The following is a 20673-nucleotide window of genomic DNA, read 5'->3' on the forward strand; positions in this document are numbered from 1 at the left end:
TCCAGTCCATTAAAAGAAAGTAATTTAATCAGTTTATAGTTTCTCAGGAAAATCTCATTCAGAGAAATTTTATTGCCAGCTATCTAAATAGTAAATACCTATTATCCTCTCAAAATGAGTTTTTGCTTGCCAAGGGCAAACCCATTGCTGTTATTGTAGAGCTCTGTCAGAGAAACAAGAAGTTAAAAAGGTTATAAAGATACCATTAACGTCATGGGACTGTCTTGTCAAGACTCAAAAATACTTAGTAATTGAGGGTTTTATTCAAAGTGTATTAGCACCCACATAAACAGCACAGTTAATATGATGCTTTAGGCTTTATTTTGTTACAGCCCAGCAAAATCACCTACAAACGGCTGAATACTGTAAACGTATCTGCTGAAGAGCACAACTCATTTTATCATCTGGTTCTACCGTGAGTCTTTGAAGAAAATGTCAATAACACACACACAGCTTAAAGGCAAATCTAGATCCAACCAATGAGAACAACAGAAAAAAGCATAAATGATAACTAATTGGTCCTAACAGCATGTGCCTTTAATAGAAGTATGAGGGTAAGCAAAGGGCAAATGCTCTTTATTTAATTTATATATTCTAATTTAAAAAGAAACTGCTACAATATAGTTTATATTAATGTTCATTAATATACAAAACTATGAATAATTACACTGAAACAACAGACAATAAAAATAATTCTACTTCTATTGTATTACTTGTTAATACACTGATGACTTCTAGAAATAAAATGATCCTTTATGCCAATTTACTGATTTTAAAGCTATTACATCACACGGAAAATTTTCTACTAATTTTTTTACACTTAGGATATGCATAATACAACCCTTGAGCTTATTCATCTGTCAGTTCTAATAATTATTTAAATAAACATTTAAAGAAAATCCTTAAAGATTTACCTGCCTTAAATTTTTTGGAAACTGATTACACTATGCCTATACTTCCTTCTCTTCAGATCATTGTCAGTATAAACATAGATATACAAAGTTTATAAAAAGTAGCCTGATGAGGGATTGATGTTTCAGTGAACATCAATATTTACTTTTAATAAATCAAATATAAGTAGAGTAAAAGAGTGAGAAAAAGGTCTCAGTAAGATTATTTTCTGACCGGGGAAGAAATTGGATGGTCAAGCTTTAAGGGTAGCATATTTCAAAAGAATGATGGCAACACAGAAACAATTAAACTGTAGCTACGGTTACTCAAGGTAGATTCCACTAACCCAAATAAGACTGCTGGGGAATGAAGTCCTTTCAGCTTTCAGAGCCCAACCCTTTATCACTTGCTCCTTTCACGTTTTCTAGACTACTCCCATTATTCCATTTCCTCTATACCTTCTATAAATCCTATTACACTCAGTACAGTCAGGGAGTGTGAACTGTTAATTTCTACATACTTGGTGCCTGTCATGTTATGTACACATATAATAAGGGTTCAAAATCCATTCATTAAATTGGCAATTAGGCCATGATCTTATTTGAACTACAAATCAAGGTGATTTGTTTCTGTGAACTGGCTAAAGACCTTACCTCGTAGTTTTCAGTGGATCTCCATGCCTCTATTTATTATAGACATTCATTAAGTATAAACATCTTACGTATCAAGTATATTACTTCACTTGAAGGAAATCTAAAGTGATACAGAAATGATGCTTCTGGAATCTGTGTACTTAGTTAAGTTTATTAAATGCCTTATTTGCTAACAGGAAAAACAGTTTAAAAAGTTGCTATATAAATGATCAATCCTTAAAAGTTTAGGAAGTAAAAGAGAATATTCAAGACATGCAATTTCTTAATCACTTCTTTTAGTTTTCGTGGAATCTATTTTTTGCCCAGATTTTTCTCTTTCCTATTCCAAACCATAGGTAAATAAATAAATAAACAAACAAAGAAATGGTAAGGGGACTTGTTTTATGGTTGCAGCTTGGAAAAACAGATTTCATTGTCAGTAGGATTAAGGGATAGAAACAGGCAAAACATCCTCTATTTGATATTATTCCCTTTCTCTGATAATCCAAACCGAGGGTAATCATGAAACATCTTTGCCAATCACCTTTACAAAGTTAAATTCTAGTATTTTCTGGTAAATCTGATAAAAATATCTCTTCAAGGTTCCATCATTTAGAATGAGATTAGTAAATTAATTGTGGATACCCGTTATCAATATTTTGTTACTTGTTATTCCATTTTTGAAGGAAGACCAGGTGACTATCTAATTTTTTAAATTCCAAAAACAGTACTCGCTTAGTGGGGGAAAATAATCAAACAACACAGAAGAATATGAAGTAAACTCTGAACGTTTCCACCCTTATTCGCATTTCACAGTATTCAAAGTGGCTCCACAACTTTGCACGAGGTGAGGTAGCACTCACAATGGGTAAGAACAGGCTTTAGAGCTAGATTATTGCTGGGATTTTCTGCGATGATGAAAATGTTCTATATTTGTGCTGCCCAAATAACACACACAATGGTTAACTCTAACAAAGAAATAACTGTTCAACATACAGAGAAAAGGACCCAGACAGACCAAAATTATCCTCTTAAGCACAGCAGTAAAAGGCTTTCCTTGTTAGTTAGTGAGGAAAAGCAGCAATTGGTATCAGAACCCATTATATGCAAAGCTGTAGAATACTGTATACAGGTATGCAGAATACATTATAATTGTTTTTTATTCTGCAAGGTGAGTTCAGTCATCCCCCAGAGTTTTTTTGTTATCTTCATCTTAATGAACCTGTTCATAGTGTAGTTTGCTTTGGTTAACAGAATTAGTGTCAAGGTTCCCTAGATGGGCAAGATACTGAAAAGCAATCTTTTCAGCATTCTGACTTAATAAAGCTTATTTCTCTCTAGGTGTGCTTTATGTTATAAATGCTCCTTACTTTACATTTATAATTCAACACATTTGCCTCCACTGACCTGTGAAAAATATCTAAAACTGGATACATTTGAAATGTCAAAGCTTCATTTGACTCTGATTTGACCCACAAAATACTTTCTCCTAAGTCAAAGTAAGTATATAAGTATTATTTTACTTCACTTCTCCAGGGCTTTGGATTAGGTCTGGTCTCATGTCAGTTCCATTCCCTGACACCTACTACCTTCCCTTTCTCTGAGTATTCCAACTTCTAAGTTTCTAGCAACAGGAAAATCCCAGAGATCCCAGTCAGCTCCTGCAAGGGAATACTTACTTCCAACAAGCAATTAAATAACTAACTAGCTTAGATAGATAGATAGATAGATAGATAGACAGACAGACAGACAGAAAGAAGACAGACAGATAGGAGCCAAGCACTTTAAGAGATAGGCTCTTAATTCTAACTCTTCATGTTTTTACTTTTAGTACAAGTCCGAGTGTGTGAAGCCTAAGAAATCTTTTCTTTGTCCCAGGAATTTGTAGTTATTTTCAACATGGATATCTTCAGTTCCTTATAGGAAGAGTTTTCCCCTGCTACAAGGTCTGAGGTGAGAAAAGACCCAATGTCAGAGGGCGATAAGAACTGTTCGTCTGTGTCATTTTTATAAACCAATTATGACTCATTATAATGTCAAACTACCAAAAAGATAGGTGGAACAGAGATAAAAGGAATAACTGCTTATGGAGTACAAAGGGAAAACAAAACTACTATGGAAGATATAGCTCCTCTTGGGGGGAGAGAAGGGGAAATAAATAACAAACAGTTCTATACTCGGTGATATATTATAAAAGCATGATATTACTTATTCACTATTTTGTGCCTTATATAAGGACAACCCTTGACATTTAACTTTCATGTTGCCAAACAGAGAAGGAGGTATGCAACTATAATTTGCACCTTAAAGATGGATCTATTACACAAAAAATATATAACAGTAACCAATTTGGGAGAGCTACTGTAATATATTTAACATTGCACACAAAAGAAGAAGTGGGTCATTTACATTAAGTATTCTTGAAGATTCAGTGGCCTACATTCATTCTTTACGATAACATCACCATGTGGGTACCAAAACTACAATACACACAAATCCACTCATCAATAAATTTCTCTTGTACACAGGATAAACAATTTAATAAATTAAAATTGGAAAAAGCCATGTTCTTCGATGAATCACTTTCATGAATACTACTCAGGCCTGATTTTTAATCAACCTCTCTACTTCTCAGTGCCCTTATCTGTACTCTGGGGACAATAATATTGTTCCATTTATTTCATAAAATTGTTATGATAAGAGAAATGATATGTAAGGTGGTCAGTACAATGCCCAGTAAATTACAAATACTCAATTAGGAGCCTACTACAAAAAGCAATAATACTTGTTAATACTATCTTTACACCCAGGTTACTTATTTTCAATTTGATTTTTGTTTTGGTTTGTTATTTTGAGATATTTTTTATCATTATCTAAACTGTTACATGTAAACTGCCACAACATGGATACATGCCATTCTTCACTCCAACTTTGACTGTTCACTTCTCCCATTTGGACCAGGCTCAGGCCAGGTCCAAGACCACCAGCTTGGACTAAAGCTGTGCGTGGTAAACCTGGCTGTGGCCAGGCTCCATTTTGCAGGACTCAACTTTTATACTTGTGAATTCACTGTTCTTCCATGGAAGGACTTTTGGTGTAGTGTTCTCCTTTTGGCCCTGAAGCACTTAGTTTGACATAACACACTCCCAACTGTCACCACATGGAAGCGGCTCAAATAGAGGGAAATCTTTCTGCTTCTAACCAGGGGCCCTAAAATTGCCATCCTATGGTCACTCCTTTGAGTTAAGACACAGGAAGATTGCTACTCAAATCTGTTATTTGAAGAAACTTTGCCGAAGCATATTTATCAGATCAGATTAAGATATCCAGGAGGAAAACAAAGGAACAGTGATTCTCAATGGACACAGTTACTGTCCCTAAGGCATTTTGGAAATTTGTGATGATGTGATGGAAGAGGCATATGGCATTTATATAGGTACAGGTCAAAGATTCTAGAGCTCCTGCACTGCTCTAGAAAGAATTATCCTATGTTCCCCATGACTTTTGAATGCCCTACCAAACATACATGAAGATGAAAATCTTTTTTATAATTATTTGAGTTTGGAATCTAATTATATGTAACACAAAGTATTTTTTGACATGGCTGAGCTCATGTTGAATTTTCCATGATGTGAAGATAAAAAGCCTCTGCACTGCAAAGGAAACAATCAACAAAACTAAAAGGCAACCGACAGAATGGGAAAAGATATTTGGAAATGACACATCGGACAAAGGGCTAGTATCCACAATCTATAAAGAGCTCACCAAACTCCACACCCAAAAAACAAATAATCCAGTGAATAAATGGGCAGAAGACACGAACAGACACTTTTCTAAAGAAGACATCCAGATGGCCAACAGGCAGAGGAAAAAATGCTCAACGTCACTCCTCATCAGGGAAATACAAATCAAAACCACACTGAGATATCACTCACGCCAGTCAGAGTGGCTAAAATGAACAAATCAGGGGACTATAGATGCTGGAGAGGATGTGGAGAAACGGGAACCCTCTTGCACACTGTTGGTTGGAATGCAAACTGGTGCAGCCGCTCTGGAAAACAGTGTGGAGGTTCCTCAAAAACTTAAAAATAGATCTACCCTATGACCCAGCAATAGCACTGCTAGGAATTTACCCAAGGGATACAAGAGTGCTGATGCATAGGGGCACTTGTACCCCAATGTTTATAGCAGCACTCTCAACAATAGCCAAATTATGGCAAGAGCCTAAATGTCCATCAATTGATGAATGGATAAAGAAATTGTGGTTTATATATACAATGGAATACTGCTTGGCAACGAGAAAGCATGAAATATGGCCTTTTGTAGCAACGTGGATGAACTGGAGAGTGTTATGCTAAGTGAAATAAGTCATACAGAGAAAGACAGATACCATATGTTTTCACTCTTATGTGGATCCTGAGAAACTTTAACAGAAGACCATGGGGGACGGGAAGAGAAAAAAAAAAGTGAGAGAGGGAGGGAGCCAAACCATAAGAGACTCTTAAAAACTGAGAATAAACTGAGGGTTGATGGGGGGTGGAAGGGAGGAGAGGGTGGGTGATGGGCATTGAGGAGGGCACCTGTTGGGATGAGCACTGGGTGTTGTTGGGATGAGCACTGGGTGTTGACAATAAATTTCATATTAAAAAAAACAACAACAAAGGGGGAAAAAAAAAGAAATTTCCATGATGTAACTACTAGGCAGACTGAAAGAATGTTATACTTTTCTTTGTTCAAAGCTTTATTCAACACCACTGTTCACCATTTCAGATTACTTACCAAGGGCATTGTAATATAGGAATGTGAGTTGTTATGATACAATACACTTATATCTATCTGCATTTATAGCTATTTCATTCATGTGTATAAAATACATATATGTATATGAGTACATGTGCAACCTTAAAGATGTCAAATTATTAAATACAAATGTATTTATTATAAGCATCTGTTATAACTGACTCCTTCATAATGTTCTCTATCATAGTTTTGCCTATGTTGTAACAAATAAAAATACTTTATTACAAATCACTTTCCTTTCGTATCTCCCTTAAATTTGTGAGGAAACTATTTTTAAAAATTGTGTATACAGATAAGTTATATTCCCTACAAATTTTATTTCAGGAAAGAAAAGGGGGTGCTACAGAATATTTATCATGGAAAGAGACTAGGAGGATACAGGGTTGAGAACCACAAACCTACAAAGAAGTCACACTAGTCTTCTTTCCCCCATTATTAAGTCAAAAGTCACTGAGCACATTAAGTCTTTGTTCATTATAGGGAATAATTAAAATCATAGGCTTATGAAAAAAATAAAAATAAAAGCATGAGTTTATGGCTGTGTAGTACAGGTAAAGTTACTTTATTTCTGTGGACCATTGTTTCTTCATTTATAAAATAGGGATAATAATATAACTCATAGGGTTTTTACCAAAATTAAATGAATTATTATGTGTATATTTGTAATGTAATATTATGTGTATAATATGTGTAAAATATTATGTGTATGAAATATTATGTGTATAATAATGTGTTTGTATAATAGAGTGCTTGGCATATAATTGTCAATATGTATTGGATATTACTTTTATTTGTTGTTAATATACGAGGCCTAGAATGTTCTCTCTGCTTTCTTACTAAAAAAACCCCACCAATCATATTAAGGAGAATACTGATCATCAGAATGTGATCATCAGAATGTGAGAAATGCAGCGAAAGTTTCTTTTCCTAGAGAGGCAAGAACTTTAGGAAAACATACAATTGATGAAAGAGTGACATACATTTCTGATCAGTAGGGAAATCTGCATGGGACAGTGAAATGTCTAAGAAGTTTTAAGGGAACGGGGTGGGGGGCAACATGCCATGTTTAATGCCATGTTTAATTTAATGCCATGTTTAATGCCATGTTTCATTTATTCTTCTTGATGTTCTTCCTTGATCTAGTTAGAGCTAATCATTCTTTTTATAATCCATTGTCCTCACCCATCATTTGTACAAGAACTGGGTTATATAATAGTTTGTCTGTATCTGTTCCTCCAGCTTGGCCATAGACTTCGACAGTAGACTATATTAAAGACTATTTTTGCCTCCCATAATGCCTGGAAAATTGTCAAACTATATGTACATTTATGATTCGGTCCAAGTTATGTTGCCATTTTAAATCAATGAGACTTTTTTTTTAATTTTTTTTTTTAACGTTTATTTATTTTTGAGACAGAGAGAGACAGAGCATGAACGGGGGAGGGGCAGAGAGAGAGGGAGACACAGAATCCGAAGCAGGCTCCAGGCTCTGAGCCATCAGCCCAGAGCCTGATGCGGGGCTCGAACTCGCCGACCGCGAGATCGTGACCTGAGTTGAAGTCGGACGCTTAACCGACTGAGCCACCCAGGCGCCCCAAGTCAATGAGACTTTTAACTGGTCCTTTATTTTTCTACAAATGTCAAAATTCACTACACTTAAAAAAATTTTTTTTTGATGTTTATTTATTTTTGAGAGAGAGAGAGAGAGAGAGAGAGAGAGAGAGAGAGAGAGAGAGAGAGACAGTACAAGAAGGGGAGGGGCAGAGAGGGAAACAGGGAATCTGAAACTGGCTCCAGGCTCTGGGCTGTCAGCCAGAGCCCTACGTGGGACCTGAACCCACGAATTGCAAGATCGTGACCTGAGTCGAAATCAGATGCTCAACCGACTGAGCCACCCAGACGCCTGACATTACACTGTTTAAAGTGATTTCATCAGGGGCGCCTGGGTGGCTCAGTCCATTGAGCGTCTGACTTCAGCTCAGGTCACGATCTCGCGGTCCGCGAGTTCGAGCCCCGCGTCAGGCTCTGGGCTGATGGCTCGGAGCCTGGAGCTTGCTTCCGATTCTGTGTCTCCCTCTCTCTCTGCCCCTCTCTCTGTCTCAAAAATAAATAAACGTTAAAAAAAAAATTAAAAAAAAATAAAGTGATTTCATCATGTCTAGAACTAATTTCTTAAAAATAAAATAATTTATCTCCAGTTTTAATGAAAACCAGAGAGAAAATGGATCTACACAAGAAAAAAATCACATTATGTTAATGTTTATGAAAAACAACTATTTGAGTAAGTAAAGGAAGCTTCAATAGCAGTCAGCTAATGTCTGACAAAGATCAACAAATATGATTATTAGGTAAATCTTCCCAATCTAGTTATTTATTTCACTGATTACTTCTTCATACTTATTTGGCATTAACTTTAAGCACATTAAATGACTTTCTTAGTCGACAAAGTGATAGATAACATATCTGTGCATTCTTTTTATCATCATGGCTACTTTTAGTGTGTGTGTGTGCATGTATATATATTAATGTCTCTGAAACATTAGACATGTCTTATATAGATATGTCTTAATTACCTCTAGTGAGGACATACAGCCATCTAATTCTAAGAATCCTCATTTCACAAAACATACTATGCCTCAAATCAATATTTTTTTAAGTTTATTTTGAGAAGTAAATTTTACATTTATTTTATTTATTTTGAGAATACGAGCAGGGGAGGGGCAGAGAGAGACAGAATCCCAAGCAGGCTCTGTGCTGTCAGCACAGAGCCCAACGTGGGCTTGAATTCACAAACCGTGAGATCCCGACCTTAGCTGAGATCAAGATTCAGATGCTTATCTGACTGAAACACCCAGGCTCCCCAAGTTTTTAACCTACATTTTTAAGATACAAAGGGGAAAAAACCCAAATCCTCATCTTTATCCTTGGTTACATGCTTAAAGTTTTTCTTGACATTTTGTCTGGATTTAGAATACATGTAATACCAATAGTTACAAGTATTTTCTACAATGAAAACAGATTAGCTTTTTTCCCTCCTTATTTCACAGTTTAAATAAAGACATTAAGGCATCCTGTCCAGTGACAAACTATGGAATTTTAAATGCAAACACTGTGGATCACCAGTGAATTTGGTATGGATGATTTATCCTTATACATTCTGGTTGGTTCAAGTGTGTTTTTGATAAGCAAAGGAGTTACTTTAAGACTGATGCCACGGGGCGCCTGGGTGACTCGGTTAAGCATCTGATTCTTGGTTTCGGCTCAAGTCATGATCTCACAGTTCCTGGGTTTGAGTCCCACATCAGGCTGACAGTGGCAGAGCCTGCTTGGAATTCCCTGTCTCCTCTCTGCCTCTCTCCTGCTGGCACTCTATCTTTCTCTCTCTCAAAATAAATAAAGAAAGATTAAAAAAAAAAAAGACCGCTACCACTATTGTTTTATCACAGACTGTTTGCTATTTCTTACCAAACAAACTTCAGTATGCTGGTCCTTTTTAAAATTCCCAAATTGCTTGATCTGTATTCTAGGTCAAAAGTTAAAGTGATCCAGAACCCAACGCCACAGAAAAGACCCAAATATCAGTGGGAATCCTCTTTGAGTAGAAAGTTTTAAAATTGAATATGATTAAATGGCTTTTAATTGCCTGTAGTACTCAGAGAATGAGAGGTTTACCAGAGATAATCCTAATATTTTTATTTGAGACATGTAAGATGTAGATATTTCCCTAATTACTCAGAGGTCATATTTGTGTAATAATTCAGTTGATATACTCTAAACTGTCCTTAACAGATAATCTTAGGAGTTATAGAAATAATATACAAGGAAATTTTGCTTAATTCTAAAAATCTGTAACATATGATATATATAACTTAACAATGAATGTTCACTTTATGTACTTTAAAAGAAATACTCAATTGGGGTAAGATATAGAAAGTCTAAAAAGCAAAGAGCCAAAATTTTCTTTTTCAAAGACCTCTGTGATTCACTAATTTAGACTCAGTATAATCTAGGATATAAAATTTCTATATTTTTTCTGATACTATTTTTAGAGAGAGCACTATAATTTATGATTTTATCTTATCCCAAAGCTACAAATACGACAATAAATTCTTGCAGTCTACCTTGCAGCCAGGACTAGCATCATTTCTGCATACTTTCTCAATGTTGGTGTAAAACTAAACCAAACACTATTTTTCTTAATGAAAAACTCACCAACAAATGTATTTCATATGTGAGTTGGGTTATATTATATTTTGTTATAGAAACCAAGAAGTAATATGTACTTCATGTGTTTTTTTTCTCCCCCCACAAATGAAATGTTTCCTAGTTTACTGTTGTCTGTTCAAAATATTCATTTCATTTCATGTACTGCCCTGGGCAATGAAGTCATTATTTTCTATGACTTCACTATGATAGGTAATGAAATAATCTCTCTCTCTCTCTCTCTCTCTCTTTTATTTTTTTTTTTCTCCTTTGGTCTAGTAAACGTGACTGAAACTATGGTCTTCGGACAACTACATTGAAATAATTGATTAGGAAATTTAAGAATGAGTAATTTACAAAATAAGTAGCTGCAAATTTTTACATCATAAACATATAGATATTGTAAATACTCCACCAAAGAAAGAACACTTTCACGGTAGAATGGGGGGCGCTAAGTGGGAAGAGGAAACATTCCTTCATCTCTTTTGTAAGTCTGCATTCTATAGGTAAAGAAAGGTTCGGGGAAATTAAATGCCTAGGCTATAATAACAATGAATATGCAGATGAACTAGGCCAATTTCCAATTTTGGGGAAAAAAAGCATAGGAGAGCTGGAACTAAAATCCCAATTCCTATAGTATTCCTAAAGTCAAAGAAAGAAGTTTGAATAAGGCCAGTCATGAGAATGTGTTGATATTCTATTCACTGAATACAAAGCTTGATTGCTTAGTTATTTCTTTTAGGCTAGAACATTAATGAGAAGTAAATGACAGTAAGACAAGAAAATCACTCCAATACGGCAACATTTTTCAGTATATAAATATACACATATATTAAGCACATAATACCTGCCCCTGCCCCATAAGACAAATAAATGGAAAAGACATACAAAGGATTCACTCTACCACTACTACCACCTATATATTCAGCATAAATCTACCCGTTCTGATTTTTTTTAATCACACTCATCCTAAACTCTCACTTTTTTCTTTAGTAGATAATAATGTCAATATACATATCGGACGAAATACAGTAATAGGCACTTTGTAAGCTATAAAGAAGACCTATCTGGGGCGCCTGGGTGGCTTGGTCGGTTAAGCGTCTGACTTCGGCTCCAGTCACGATCTCGCGGTCCGTGAGTTCGAGCCCCGCGTTGGGCTCTGCTGACAGCTCAGAGTCTGGAGCCTGTTTCAGATTCTGTGTCTCCCTCTCTCTCTGCCCCTCCCCTGTTCATGCTCTGTCTCTCTCTGTCTCAAAAATAAATAAACGTTAAAAAAAAAAAAAAGACCTATCTATGATTATTTATATGGTGATTACAATTCCAGTTTTCAGTAATTTTCTATTTCTGTAATATTTTGAGGTATTAAAGCATTAGTATCTTTCCTGATGTTATACTCCTTTTCAATTATTTTTAAAAATGAAGTGTGATTTATGTTTTGGCATGTTTCCAGAAAGTTATGTTTTGCATTAACCTCTAACAACAGAAAACAATTTGGCCACAGACATAACTCCTCTCCCCATCTCCATTTTTAAAACCCTTGCAAGGTATTACGATTTTAAGTCTCATTTCCCAGTTATTAGGTTATTGTATTACTAGTGAGCAGAGTAATTTGAGTACCCTCCAGAACCAATATGGATCCAATCTACTTCCGGAGGTCTCTGAAAAACTTACCTTAGAACTAAAGGGACACGAGATGGTTGGGGGTAGGGCTCCTTAGGCAGGATAGGTGTGTCTGGGGTGTCTGAGCTTGGGCTGCTATAACAAAATACCATAGGCTGAGTGACTTAAACAACAGAAATTTATTCTCTCACAGTCCCGGAGGCTAAAAGTCCAAGATTAAGATGCCACCTGGTCAGATTTTCGTGAGAGCTCTCTTCCTGCCTTGTAGACAGCTGTCTTTTCAGTTTGTCCCAACATGAGGGTAGGGTAGGGTAGGGAGGGCAAGTTCACTGGTGTCTCTTCTTATCAAGGCACCAATCCCATCACAAAGGCCCCACCCTTGTTACCTCATCTAACTCTATCTCCCAAAGGCCATTTGCCACTCTTTTTCCAAATACCATTACATTGGGGATTAGGGATTCAATATAAGAACAGGAGGTGGCAAAGGCACCTTTTAGTACATAGCTAGGGGATAAAAAGAGGCAAACTCAGAAAGAGGCTGCAAGCCTGGTGCCAGCCCTTTCTGGATACTGACCACTTTTCTTCCTCTAGTACTAGATTTCCAATGCTCATCTCCCTTTTTTGTTGTCCCGGGTCAAACCTGCTTTCTTAGGGCCTGACTCCTTCTTCTTTAGGATTAATTTATTTCATTCAGGACCTTCCTCCCCAATCACCTCACAGGAAAAGGACAAAGGATGTAACCAAGAAATGTCCTTCACCAGCCCTGATCTTGTCTTAGGTGAAATGCATCTGAGGACACACTACAGATGAAAGTATCAGTATTAAACTAGTATTTCAGAATTATACAGAATAGAAATGTACATATTGTTAATGCCATTTTGCTCTACTACTCAATTATTGTCTTTGTGCTACATTAATTATAAACACACAGCAGGCACTAAAAAATAATGTTAGTTCACTTTCCTCCCTCTTCTCTACTATATTCTGCTCCATTCCTTCAGACTATTTTGCCAAAGTGGCTCTTTGCTTTTTTGTTTTGTTTTCTAATGTTTATTTTTGAGAGAGACACAGTACGAGTGGGGAGGAGCAGAGAAAGAGGGAGACACAGAACCTGAAGCAGGCTCCAGGCTCTGAGTTGTAAGCACAAAGCCCGACGCGGGGCTCGAACCCATGAACCATGAGATCATGATCTGAGCAGAAGTCGGACGCTTAACTGACTGAGCCACCCAGGCACCCTTTGGATATCCTTTCTGTGGGACTAAAAAGCCGGTAGTAAATACTTACCTGTTGCTACTGATTCTTTTATCAACCTAACTGGTGGCTCTGCAGTGCATTCCAAACTAAACAGTAAATTTTCATGCATAAACTTAAAAGATATATATAAGATATATCCTAAGATACAAGTTTAAAAACTTGATAAGAATATGCACTAAGTGTTAAAATATATGGAATGTGCTTAATGCAATGCTTTGCACATAGTATACACTCAATACATGTTAGTTTTATGAATGTCCTTTAAGGTAATCTTAAGTATTATATTTTTTTCTGTACTGATGAGAACTGGATTAATAAAGTGTATATCATTGCCCCATATTGAGAGAGGGAGGGAGGGAGGGAGGGAGAGAGAGAGAGAGAGAAATAGAACTGCAGAATCTCTTGCTCAAAATCTCCTGTTTGACTATTTAATGACTTCTCTAACATGCTTCTATTAGAGAATAGATCTAGCATATTAATTTCCAAAATGAGGTAAGAAGGTTATGTTCTACTTCATCACAAAACCTTTAACAAATGAAGAGAAGTTTAACTCAGTGTAACTCAGGTGTGCCCTCATATCTTGGCCATGAGTTACAAACAAACCCCTCTATGTCTGCCCTTTTGTTCAGATGATATATCAACTCAGAGGTCCTCAACTGCATAGTCAGAAAAGATTCCCATTTTTGGCAGGAAAACTTCTGACCTTTTTCTCTGATGTCCTAGAACTTTAGTCTCATTAAAAACAGAGGAATCAAAGTAAGGCCTCGCTTGAGAGAAAAATCATTTCTAATTTTGGCTAATTTAAGGGCTTGTAGGAAAACAAAAAAAAATTATTTTCTCCTTGCTCTATGTTAGTCATTATGATTATATTCTGCTCTAAATTAAATGAAAGAATATTGGTGATGTGCCTAGCATATCTGGTGCTGGTTTCCCTAATTTTTCTAATAAAATCAGAATGCGCACAAGAAAAAAATGGTGGATCACCACAATTTGCATAGTAAAAAGGAAATCAGAAAGATTTTCCTCTTTTTTCATTCTAGTCAGCATGCTGCCTTTGTCTTCCCCACTTTAAGAGTCGGGTATGTCAATTTACTTCACAATAAAGACACAACCCTACATATCTGGCCTCAGTTCATCAGATGGATTCTGATAAAGCCAGTGTTTCCAACTTTTAAAACCTACTCCCCACCCCACCCCAAATTAAAAAACTCAGCCAGATTTGTGGTCCTTGGTTTCTTCATAATAGTATGTATAGTAGTCTTACAGTGTAGCCTCAGGCAGGAATCGCACTCAAGGCTCATGTAAACAGTGGTTTATAACACTTAGTAACTATTCTACTGAAGAGATTTTTAAAGGTGAAACACTTTCTATTCTAACTTTATAATGAAAATAAACTGGCTAAACAGGGATTTGCTTTACTGGCAAAACTAAAACATATTAAATAAGCAAAAATTACATATACTTTTAAAATATTTAAAATTACTAAACTTGTTTTCAATTTATTTAATTTTTAATTTTTAATTTTTAATGTTTATTTATTTTTGAGACAGAGAGAGACAGAGCATGAATGGGGGAGGGGCAGAGAGAGACGGATACACAGAATCCGAAGCAGGCTCCAGGCTCCAACTGTCAGCAAAGAGCCCGACACGGGGCTCGAACTCACGGACTGTGAGATCATGACCTGAGCCGAAGTCGGACACTTAACCGACTGAGCCACCCAGGCACCCCAAACTTGTTTTCAATTAAAACAAAACATGAGAAATTCATATATTATGATATTTCTATTTTAATTTCTTTCTTAATAAATGCATAAGTTCTAGTTAAAAAAATCTGCTAATGGCTCATTACTCTGAAAGAAAAAGATGATGTCCACAAAGTGACAAGATGCTTAATTGCTTCAAAAAAAGCATCTTTCTAAAGCATATATTGTATTGTATATACTTTCAGAAATATAGAATTCCTTTAAAAACTTTTTCACTGAATACCTTGTAATCATCTCTAAATCTAATGGGACATAAGCGCATTTCATCAGAGATGAAATTCTTCAATGACTGCTAAAATGAGAATCAAAAAATTATTATAATCTAGTAGTTTGGCTTGCAGCAAGCATTAATCAGAAGTCATAATAAATCCACATGCTTCTTTAGACAGCACATTAGTCAAACAGTTTTCTATGATAACGACATTGACTAATGGGCTCTGAGTTAGAAGGGTCAATCATAAACTCATCAAATGCTTCATTTAATTTCTTAATTTGGACAAACACAATTTGTTTATGGGAAAGATATCAGGTGTTCGTGAATGAATAATGGCTATGAAACCAAACTCCATTAATCAGCTCATGATTACAAATGACTTAGAGATTGTTTATTCTAATTTCATTCATTTGGGTCAACAAAGAAAACATGAGCAAATGAAACCATTTGAAAAAAAATGGCACACTTATTTCTCCATATTTAATAAGGCAATGATAAATACTCTTTCAATAACTATATCAAAAGGATTTTATTACTCAGGTTGATACCATTCCTTTTATAACTGAGTTGTTAATGCCTGTGATTTACAAGGAGACCAGGTTAAAAAAAAAACACCACCACCACCAAAATAGTACATTCCTAAAAGCTACTAAAGTTACACTCATTTTATTACTTCACTCTGATTCCTCAGGCAGAGGTAGTTATTCCTATGTTCCCACTGCACTTTGTAACTTTGCCTGACACATAGTAGGGCCTCAAATATTTGAAAAACAGATGAATATATTATGCATGTTGTTAAGTATCTGTCTGCAGAATTCTGTCCTATACTAAACTTTGAGCTCCAAGTGGGCAGAAACAGTATCTTAGAAGGGAATTTTTGTATTTCCATTGCCTAGAAGACCTGGCATAATTTTTTTTTTCAAATAAATTCTAAGGAAAAATATTCTATCATGTGAAACTGATTAAGTAAACTTAGTGACAGTAAAATATGGACTGCTCCACATTATTTTGAAAGTACCCAAGAACAATCAACTAAAGAACAGACAAGGGTCACTGCTAAGACATCAATTCTGCCTTCACCTTCTCTTTTCTTTTTCTACTGTCACTAAATGGCATGTAGGGCAACAGGGCTTCTAGCTGGACTATCCAGGACTACTGATTGTTTCAGCAGCCATCAGGTGCTGTGCTGGATAAGCCTGATTTGCCCTCCTGGTCTGCTCTGTGACCACCAGCACATCCTGAGCTGGACCATGCTCTTGATGGGTTGCATCAGACAGGTTGCCTATGCCCTTCAACTATAGTTTGGATTTAGCAAACAGAAGACACTGAAAGATCAATTACAGGGCAAGAGGAAAGAGAGGGTAGGGTCTTTTTTCTGCTGGCCTGGGGTTTGACAGTGGCTGCCTTTCTCTTCTACAGGACCAATTTGTGTTGGGATAGCTCTTTCTCATGACAAACTCTCTTCCCTTCCTCTCCCTTCCCTTCCCCTTCCCTTCCCTGGGATAGCGCTCTTTCTCATGACAAACTCTCTTCCCTTCCTTTCCCTTCCATTCTTTAATGTTTATTCATTTTTGAGAGAGAGAGAGAGAGAGAGAGAGAGAGAGAGAGAGAGAGAGAGAGAGACATATAATTCGAAGTAGGGTCCAGGCTCTGAGCTGTCAGTGCAGATCCTGATGTGGGGCTCGCACTCACAAACTGCGTGAGATAATAACCTGAACCGAAGTGGGACACTTAGCCAACTGTGCCACCCAGGTGCCCCTCTCTCCCTTCTTCTTATTAAACTTAGAGGTGGTAAAGACTCACATGTATTGCCAGGCTAGGAATCTTGATGTTTTCCTTATACTTGCCTTACCCTTTTAATAGTCCCTTCATTTTATTATCCGCTTATGCCTTTGAGTGTTCCATTTATTTCCTACTACCATCCTAAGCTGTACACTTGTTCATCTTTGGGCTCCCAATTCCCTCCCAAGCAACCTGGAGGTCTGAGGCAGTCTCTATAATCTGTACTCCATTAGCTTAATACTGGCTTGTGGTTTGTTTTGGTTTTGGTTTTGGTCTCAGCATGCTGATCCCTACCTCCATGTCTTAGGAAATGTAGATTTTGCTTTAGATAACTCCATGGTAAGTATTCCAAAGGTCCATTTTGTAACTGGACCCTTAATCATGCCCCACTGATGGGGAATAAAGTTTCTTGATACTTTACTCCTCATTCTATATCTGATTCTGTCATTTCAGCTTAGTTTTGACCTGTTTTGTCTAGATTACAGAAAATAAAAAAATTATTTTCACTAATATAAAATAAAATTCCTATAAGTAGAAGTCTATAATGAGTAGGCTACTTCACTAAAAACAAACAAACAAACACTAGTACAGGGGTGTTTGGGTGGCTTGGTCGGTTAAGCATCTGACTTCAGCTCAGGTCATGATCTTATGGTCTGTGACTTCGAGCTCCGTGACAGACTCTGTGCGGATGGCTCAGAGCCTGGAGCCTGATTTGGATTCTGTGTCTCCGTCTCTCTCTGCTCCTCCTCTGCTCGTGCTCTTTCTTTCTTAAAAATAAATGAACATTAAAAAAAACTTAAAAAACCACTAGTACAAAAATAAATCACTTCTAAACAAAATACATAAGATATAATTTATGACCTCTTTTATTTATATGTTAATTTTAATATTTCATTTCACCCAATATATCCAATGTGTTTTAATTTCAATGTTGTCAGTATAAAAATTACTAACAAAATATTTTACTTTTTCTTTCTTTATACTAAATTTTCAAAATCTAGGGTGTATATTACCCCAGGTAATATACTTACAGGACATCTTCATTCATTCTAACCATATTCCAAGAGCCCAATAGTACATAAGTTGAACAGTACAATGACCTCTTTTATTTAAAAGCAATTAATCCTCCCTGGGGTGCCTAGGTGGTTCAGTCGGTTAAGCATCCCACTTAGGCACAGGTCATGATCTCCAGTTCGCCAGTTCAAGCCCCACCTCCAGCTCTGTGCTGACAGCTCTGAGCCTCAAGCCTGGAGCCAGCTTTAAGATTCTGTGTCTCCCTCTCTCTCTGCTCCTCCCCACCTCACACTCTCTCCCAAAAATAAACATTAAAAAAATTTTAAAACCAATTAATCCTTCTTAGTTATGAAACACTTTACATAGAATTTCTTTCTAATACTAAATATACTATAAGAAAGGCTATACTATGTGCCTGCATCTCTGCGGAATGAATTTCATTAACTCTCTAGAGCAAACCTATTAAACTTCCAACATGTAAATTACTTGTTTGTGATTGAGATCTTATAAACTTATATACTGCCTTTAAAGTTTTCCCTCTTTTTTTGTAATCATTATTTTACATCCCAGTTAGTTAACAGTGTAATAATGACTTCAGAAATAGAATTTAGTGATTCATCTCATCCCAACAAGCGTCCTCCTTAATGTCCCTTGCCCATTTAGCTCATCCCCCCCACCCAAAACCCTTCCAGCAACACTCAGTTTGTTCTGTGTATTTAAGAGTCTCTATGGTTTGTCCCCCTCCCCGTTTTTATATTACTTTTGCTTCCCTTCCTTTATGTTCATCTGTTTTGTATCTTAAATGCCACACGAGTTAAATCATATGATACGTGTCTTTCTCTGACTTATTTTGCTTAGCATAATATACTCTAGTTCCACCCACATTGCTGCAAATGGTAAGATTTCATTCTTTTTGATCGCTGAGTAACATTCATTGTGTGTGTGTGTGTGTGTGTGTGCGCACGCGTGCGCGCATGTATATACACATATATATACACATATATACATACACATCTTCTTTATCCATTCATCCATCGATGGACGTTTGGGCTCTTTCCATACTTTGGCTATTGTTGATAGCACTGCTATAAACACTGGGGTGCATGTGCCCTTTCACAACAGCACTCCTGTATCCTTTGGATAAATACCTAGTAGTGCAATTGCTGGGTTGTAAGTCAGTTCTATTTTTAATTTTTTGAGGAACCTTCACACTGTTTTCCAGAGTGGCTGCACCAGCTTGCAGTCCCACCAGCAGTGCAAAAGGGTTCCTCTTTCTCCGCATCCTCTTCAATATCTGTTGTTGCCTGAGTTGTTAATGTTAGCCATTCTGATAGGTGTGAGGTGGTATCTCATGGTGATTTTGACTTGTACTTCCCTGATGATGAGTGATGTGGAGCATTTTTTCATGTGTCAGTTGGCCATCTGGATGTCTTCTTTGGAGAAGTGTCTATTCATGTCTTTGCCCATTTCTTCACTAGATTATTTGTTTTTTGGGTGTTGAGTTTGATAAGTTCTTTATACATTTTGGATACTAACCCTTTATCTGATATGTCATTTGCAAATATCTTCTCCCATTCCATCGGTTGCCTTTTAGTTTTGCTGATTGTTTCCTTTGCTGTGCAGAAGTTTTTTCTTTTGATGAGATCCTAACAGTTTGTTTTTGCTTTTGTTTCCCTTGCCTCCAGAGACGTGTTGAGTAAGAAGTTGCTGTGGCCGAGGTCAAAGAGATTTTTGCCTGCTTTCTCCTCTAGGATTTTTGATGGCTTCCTGTCTTTCATTTAGGTCTTTCATCCATCCATTTGAGTTTATTTTTGTGTATGGTGTAAGAAAGTGGTCCAGGTTCATTTTTTTGCATGTCGCTGTCCAGTTTTCCTAGCACCATTTGCTGAAAAGACTGTCTTTATTCCATTGGATATTGTTTCCTACTTTGTCAAAGATTAGTTGGCCATACATTTGTGGACCCACAAAGTCCATTTCTGGGTTCTCTATTCTGTTCCATTGATCTAAGTGACAGTTTTTGTGCCAGTGCCATACTGTCTTGATGATTACAGCTTTGTAACAGAGCTTGAAGTCCAGAATTGTGATGCTTCCAACTTTGGTTTCCTTTTTCAGGATTGCTTTGGCTTTTTGGGGTCTTTTCTGGCTCCATACAAATTTTAGGATTCTTTGTTCTAGCTCTGTGAAGAATGCTGGTGTTATTTATTCTCCTCCTTGTCACAGTTTGGCAGATATTTTCCCATGGCTTTTTCTATGCATTTTATACACACACACACACACACACACACACACACACACACACACGCACGCACGCATTATGAGAAATATATACATGTCAACATCTTATACTTCTGTTTCTGCATGGTGCTTTTTTCCCTCAGTGATTTCTTTGACATCTTTCTTTGTTAGTCAACACATATAGCATTTTGCTTGATATCCAGGACTTCTAAGAGTATTGCCAAGTTTCTTTACCCTTCCTTTGACAACTTACAGCATTATTATAA

At 36.6% G+C, this 20673-nt stretch overlaps 1 protein-coding gene and 1 long non-coding RNA gene across 3 annotated transcripts in view; one reads left to right on the plus strand and one right to left on the minus strand.

Moving 5' to 3' along the window:
• RSRC1 (arginine and serine rich coiled-coil 1) overlaps nt 1–20673 on the minus strand; it is a 417872-nt gene that overhangs the window by 125176 nt on the left and 272023 nt on the right. The gene's annotated exons all lie outside the window — the stretch shown is intronic.
• LOC109491416 overlaps nt 1–20673 on the plus strand; it is a 55701-nt gene that overhangs the window by 23410 nt on the left and 11618 nt on the right. For both annotated transcript variants that reach the window (XR_006585324.1, XR_002745384.2), the window contains exons 3-4: nt 2865–3022; nt 3355–3476. This is a non-coding gene — a long non-coding RNA (uncharacterized LOC109491416). The remainder of the gene's footprint in view (nt 1–2864; nt 3023–3354; nt 3477–20673) is intronic.

This window comes from Felis catus, chromosome C2 (assembly GCF_018350175.1).
Source record: "Felis catus isolate Fca126 chromosome C2, F.catus_Fca126_mat1.0, whole genome shotgun sequence".
NCBI classification, from domain to species: domain Eukaryota; kingdom Metazoa; phylum Chordata; class Mammalia; order Carnivora; family Felidae; genus Felis; species Felis catus.